A 7,532-nucleotide genomic window follows, 5' to 3' on the forward strand; every position below is an offset into this window, starting at 1 on the left:
TTAGCTATATGGCTTCTTCTCTCTCTTTGGATCTCAATACAAAGTTCTCCATGATTCTCGTGGAGATCTATTCGATGTAATCTTCTTTTGCGGTGTGTTTGTTGAGACTGATGAATTGTGGGTTTATGATCAAGTTTATCTATGAACAATATTTGAATCTCCTCTGAATTATTTGATGTATGATTGGTTATCTTTGCAAGTCTCTTCGAATTATCAGTTTGGTTTGGCCTATTAGATTTTCTTTCTTGTAATGGGAGAAGTGTTTAGCTTTGGGTTCAATCTTGCGGTGTCCTTTCCCAATGACAGCAGGGGCAGAAAGGCACGTATTGTATTGTTGCCATTGAGGATAACAACATGGGTTTTATATCATATTGCATGAGTTTATCCCTCTACATCATGTCATATTGCTTAAAGCGTTACTCTGTTCTCTTGAACTTAATACTCTAGATGCATGCTGGATAGCAGTCGATGTGTGGAGTAATAGTAGTAGATGCAGGCAGGAGTCGGTCTACTTGTCACGGACGTGATGCCTATATACATGATCATACCTAGATATTCTCATAACTATGCTCAATTCTATCAATTGCTCAATAGTAATTTGTTCACCCACCGTAATACTTAGGCTCTCGAGAGAAGCCACTAGTGAAACCTATGGCCCCCGGGTCTATTCTCCATCATATTAATCTTCCAACACTTCGCTATTTTCATTGCCTTTTATTTTACTTTGCATATTTATTATAAAATTACCAAAAGTATTATCTTATCATATCTATCAGATCTCACTTTCGTAAGTGACCATGAAGGGATTGACAACCCCTTTATTGCGTTGGTTGCGAGGATCTTATTTGTTTGTGTAGGTGCGAGGGACTCATGCGTGGCCTCCTACTTGATTGATACCTTGGTTCTCAAAAACTAAGGGAAATACTTACGCTACTTTGCTGCATCACCCTTTCCTCTTTAAGGGAAAACCGATGCAGTGCTCAAGAGGTAGCAATAGCTTTCTCTTCCAGGCGGCTTATAAAGTCGGCTTAGAGCTACAATACGGCCTGCCAGACGTTGGACATCATTGACGCACACCAGCTTAGCTAATGAAGTGATTTCCTCAATTTTCTCTAGGTTAGCTTCAATGCCTCTCTCCGAAACCAAAAAACCCAGGTGCTTGCCTGCAAGCACACAAAAACACATTTGGCCAGGTTAAGCATCATCTTGTAGACCCGAAGATTATCAAAGATCTCTTTCAGATCATCCAACAGAGTCTCCTTCTTTGTAAACTTCACAACAATATCATCCACATATGCATGAACATTGCGTCCAATCTGACTGTGAAAATAGTTCTGCACACAACGCTGATAAGTCACCTGGGCACTCTTGAGCCCAAAAGGCATAGATACGTAGCAGAAAGCTCCAAAAGCCGTGATGAAAGCCGTCTTCTCTTGGTCTTTAACTACCATCTTGATCTGATGATATCCAGAATAAGCATCCAGGAAGCACAAACGCTCATAACCCGCTGTAGCATCTATGATCTGATCAATACGGGGAAGAGCAAAAGGATCAGCTGGACAAGCTTTATTAAGGTCTGTGTAATCCACACACATACGCCAAGTGCCATTTTTCTTAAGTACCAGCACTGGGTTAGCCAACCACTCAAGGTGAAAAACTTCAACGATGAACCTAGCCGCTAAGAGCCGGGCAACCTCTTCTCTGATGGCCTTACGTCTTTCTTCATTAAAATGGCAAAGGAATTGCTTGACCAGCATAAACTTAGGATCAATGTTAAGAGTGTGCTCAGCGAGTTCTCTCGGTACACCTGGCATGTCTGATGGCTTCCATGCAAAGATGTCCCGGTTCTCACGGATGAACTCGATGAGCGTGCTTTCCTATTTCAGATCCATATTAGCACCAATAGTGAACTACTTGGATGAGTCGCCAGGGACGAAGCCAACCTATTTGGTGTCATCTGTCGACTTAAACTTCAACAAAGGGTCATGCTCTGTGGTTGGTTTCTTCAAAGGGGTCATATCCGCCGGGTCAACATTATCCTTATAAAACTTCAACTCCTCCGTTGCACAAGCAGACTCGGCATAGGCAACATTGCCCTCTTCACACTCCAAAGCTATCTTTCTGTCACCCTGCACCGTGATGGTGCCCTTGTGACCCGGCATCTTAAGTTGCAGATACACATAACAAGGACGTGCCATAAATTTGGCATAAGTCGGTGATACGTCTTCGTCGTATCTATAATTTTTGAGTGTTCCATGCTAATATTCTACAACATTTACATACTTTTGGCCACTTTTTATACTATTTTTGGGACTAACATATTGATCCAGTGCCCAGTGCCAGTTCTTGTTTGTTGCATGTTATTTGTTTCGTAGAAAATCCATATCAAACGGAGTCCAAACGGGATAAAAACAGATGGAGATTTTTTTTTTGAATATATGTGAATTTTGGGAAGTGGAATCAATGCAAGACGATGCCCGAGGGGCCCACGAGGGTGAGGGGCGCGCCCTGGGCCCTCGTGGACACTCCTTAAGACGGTTGGTGCCCTTCTTTCACTGCAAGAAAGCCAATATCTGGATAGAAATCGTGTTAAAATTTCAGCCTAATCGGAGTTACGGATCTCCGGGAATATAAGAAACGGTGAAAGGCCAGAATCAGGGAGCGCAGAAACAGAGAGAGACAGAGAGACAGATCCAATCTCGGAGGGGCTCTCACCCTCCCATGCCATGGAAGCCAAGGACCAGAGGGGAAACCCTTCTCCCATCTAGGGAGAAGGTCAAGGAAAAACAAGAAGAAGGGGGGCCCTCTCGCCATCTCTTCCAGTGGTGCCGGAACGCCACCGGGGCCATCATCATCACTGCAATCTACACCAACACCTCCGTCATCTTCACCAACATCTTCATCACCTTCCCCCACTATCTACAGCGGTCCACTGTCCCGCAACCTGTTGTACCCTCTACTTGAACATGGTGCTTTATGCTTCATATTATTATCCAATGATGTGTTGCCATCCTATGATGTCTGAGTAGATTTTCATTGTCCTATCGGTAATTGGTGAATTGCTATGATTGGTTTAATTTTCTTGTCGTCATGTTGCTGTCCTTTGGTACCCATCATATGAGCGTGCGCGTGGATCACACCATAGGGTTAGTTGTATGTTGATAGTACTATGTACTGGAGGGCAAGAGTGATAGAAGCTTCAACCTAGCATAGGGGATTGAAGGGGGACCAATATATCTTAATGCTATGGTTGGGTTTTATCTTAATGAACGTTAGTAGTTCCGGATGCTTGCTAATAGTTCCAATCATAAGTGCATAGAATTCCAAGTCAAGATGACATGCTAGTAGTGGCCTCTCCCACATAAAACTTGCTATCGATCTAGTAAAGTAGTCAATTGCTTAGGGACAATTTCCCAACTCCTACCACCACTTTTCCACACTCGCTATACTAACTTTATTGCTTCTTTATCTAAACAGCGCCTACTTTTTATTTATGTGCTCTTTATTATCTTGCAAACCTATCCAAAAACACCTACAAAGTACTTCTAGTTTCATACTTGTTCTAGGTAAAGCGAACGTCAAGCGTGCGTAGAGTTGTATCGGTCGTCGATAAAACTTGAGGGAATATTTGTCTACCTTTAGCTCCTCGTTGGGTTTGACACTCTTACTTATCGAAAGAGGCTGCAATTGATCCCCTATACTTATGGGTTATCATGACCTTTTTCCCGCATCATTGCCGGGGAGTTATAGTGTGGGGTGAATATTCTCGTGTGTGCTTGATTGCTTTATCACTCAGTAGTTTTTATTTTGTGCTCTTGTTTTCTATCTTTAGTTATGGGTAGGAAACGCAAAATACCAAAAAAAATAGTTGTACCTACTACACCAATGGTTGAAGAAACACTCAAAATCTATCACACTCCTGAAGCTTTTTACTTGGATCATCTTCGATCCCTTTGTGCTCGTGCTGAAACCCCAACTAGCTTAGTTGAGGGCAAATCTTTAGATGAGCATGCTTGTTATGTGCGACACCGCTTATCTCAAAAAGGGAAACTTTTTACTGGATCAAATTCATCGTTTGCAATGCTATGCTTGGAATTTATGTGAAATATATGATTTTACTTGTTGTTCTGAAGACCCTAAGAAACACCTTCCCTATCAATGTGAGTTTAGTGATAATGGAATCGTATCTTCGTATGCTAAGGGTGTTTATAATTACTATGATGTTCAACAAACTGAAGAATTTGTTTCTTTTAAGGGTGCTTATGAAATTGCTTCTTTGATTGAAATGTATGATGCTACTCTTTACAAATCTGAATATTTGTCCATACTTAAATATTGTTATGATAATGATTCTTATAATGCCTATGTTAAACCATATATTGAGGACTCCTCTGCTGTCCAAGAAGAGACTAATGTTTTGCAGGAGTCTATGGAAGAAGAAATTGATGAAACTGTGAGCTCATTGGATGAAAAAGATGAGGAGGAGAGTGAAGAACAAAAGCAGGAAAAACGGATTAGCTACCCATTCCCACCTTCTAATGAGAGTAACTCTTCAACTCATACATTGTTTAATCTCCCTTCATGCTTACCGAAGGATGAATGCTATGATGATTGCTATGACCCCTTTGATTTGTTTGAAATATCCCTTTTTGATGAACTTGGTACATGCTATGCTTGTGACCAAGATGCCAATATGAATTATGCTTATGGAGATGAACTTGCTATAGTCCCATATGTTAAGAATGAAATTGTTCCTATTGCACCCACACATGATAGTACTATTATCTTTTTGAATTCTCCAAACTACACTATATCGGAGAAGTTTGCACTTATTAAGGATTATATTGATGGGTTGCCTTTTACCGTTGCACATGATGATTTTGATGAATATAATATGCATGTGCTTGCTGCTCCTACTTGCAATTATTATGAGAGAGGAACCACATCTCCGACTCTCTATGTTTCCAACAAGATAAAATCGCAAGAAACTTCTTATGCTATGCATTGGCCTTTACTTGATGTGCATGAATTGTTCTTGTATGACATGCCGATGCATAGGAAGAGAGTTAGACTTCGTCATTGCTTGATATATGTTGCTTTGTGCTCATTACTAAATGCCAAATCATTGCTAATTAAAATTGGCTTTGATATACCTTGGATCCGAGTGGATCCATTACTTGAGCACTATATGCCTAGCGTAATGGCTTTAAAGAAAGCGCTACCAAGGAGACAACCCGGAAGTTTTAGAGAGTCATTTATTTCTGTTGAGTGCTTTTATAAAGTTTAAAAATAAAAATAATGTGCCAAGGTTTGCCTTTAGGATGTTTAGATTGCTTCTTTGTTTGTGCGGTGCAAAACAGAAACTTTGGCTGTAGTGCGCGATTTTACATTTTTTACTGGAACGTCAAACGGTTCTGAAACTTTTTTCACTGTCTTTATATAATTTTTTTATTTTTCCTATTTTTTCAGAATTTTTGGAGAACCGGAAGTATGGTGAATGTTCAGATTACTACAGATTGTCTTGTTTAAGACAGATTCTGTTTTTTGATGCATAGTTTGCTTGTTTTGATGAAACTATCGATTTCTATCAGTGGATTAAGCCATGGAAAAGTTATATTACAGTAGCTACAATGCAAAAACAAAATATGAATTGGGTTGCAACAGTACTTAGAGTAGTGATTTGCTTTATTATACTAACGGGTCTTACCAAGCTTTCTGTTGAGTTTTGTGTGGATGAAGTGATCAAAGATCGAGGAGGTCTCGATATGAGGAGAAGGAGGAGAGGCAAGAGATCAAGCTTGGAGATGACCAAGGCACCCCAAGTAAATATTTAAGGAGACTCAAGCGTCTAAGCTCGGGGATGCCCCGAAAGGCATCCCATCTTTCATCAACAAGAATCGGTATGTTTTCGGTTTCGTTTTGTTCATGTGATATGTGCAAATCTTGGAGGGTCTTTTGCATTTAGTTTTCACTTTTCTTTGATGCACCATGCTGGTATGAGATAGTCCGTGGCTGATTTATAGAATTCTCATTGCACTTCACTTATATATTTTGAGTATGGCTTTATATAATGCTTCATGTGCTTCACTTATATCATTTGAAGTATGGATTGCATGTTTCTCTACACATAGAAAACCTCCATTTGTAGAATGCTCTTTTGCTTCACTTATATTTGTTAGAGCCTGGGTGAGGGAGTCCTAGATTAGGGGGTGTCCGGATGGCCGGACTATACCTTCAGCCGGACTCCTGGACTATGAAGATACAAGATTAAAGACTCCATCCCGTGTCCAGAAGGGACTTTCCTTGGCGTGGAAGGCAAGCTTGGTGATACGGATATGTAGATCTCCTACCATTGTAACCGAATTTGTGTAACCCTAACCCTCTCCGGTATCTATAAAAACCGGAGGGTTTTAGTCCATAGGACAACATACACAACAACAATCATACCATAGGCTAGCTTCTAGGGTTTAGCCTCTTCGATCTCGTGGTAGATCTACTCTTGTACTACCCATATCATCAATATTAATCAAGCAGGACGTAGGGTTTTACCTCCATCGAGAGGGCCCGAACCTGGGTAAAACTTCGTGTCCTTGCCTCCTGTTACCATCCGGCCTAGACGCACAGTTCGGGACCCCCTACCCGAGATCCGCCGGTTTTGACACCAACATTGGTGCTTTCATTGAGAGTTCCTCTGTGTCGTCGCCTTCAGGATTGATGGCTCCTACGTTCATCAATGGCGATGTAGTCCAGGGTGAGACCTTCCTCCTTGGACAGATCTTCGTCTTCGGCGGCTTCGCACTGCGGGACGATTCACTTGGCCATCTGGAGCAGATCGAAAGCTATGCCCTGGCCATCAGGTCAGATTTGGAAGCTTAAACTACACAGCTGACATCCGCGGGGACTTAATCTTCGACGGATTCGAGCCACTACCAAGCGCGCCGCACTGTCACGACGAGCATGATCTAGCTCTGCCGCCGAACAGTGCCCTGGAGGCCGCACCCGTATCGGCTTCGACCCTTAATTCGAAGCCAACTGCGCCGATCGAGGATGGGTGGTTGGACGCCACCTCGGGGGCTGCGATCGCAATGGCGATCGAGCCGAACACCAGCCCCGTACTCTGCGAGACTCATGACTCCAAGGAGCCGGACTCCTCTCCGGACTCCGAACCCTCCGCGCCCCTGCCGATCGAATCCGATTGGGCGCCGATTATGGAGTTTACTGCCGCGGACATCTTTCAGCACTCGCCTTTCGGTGATATTCTGGAGACACTGAAGTCTCTCTCTATATCAGGAGAGCCCTGGCCGGACTACAGTCAGCAAGGTTGGGATTCGGACGATGAAGAAATTCAAATCCCACCCACCACCCACTTTGTAGCCACTGTCGACGATTTAACCGACATGCTCGACTTCAACTTCGAAGACACCGACGGTATGGACGCCGATGAAGGAAACGATGAAGAACCAGCGCCTATTGGGCCCTAGAACGCCACCTCGTCATATGACGTATACATGGTGGACGCACCAAAAGATGAC

Source organism: Triticum dicoccoides, chromosome 4A (genome assembly GCF_002162155.2).
Source record: "Triticum dicoccoides isolate Atlit2015 ecotype Zavitan chromosome 4A, WEW_v2.0, whole genome shotgun sequence".
Lineage (NCBI taxonomy): Eukaryota > Viridiplantae > Streptophyta > Magnoliopsida > Poales > Poaceae > Triticum > Triticum dicoccoides.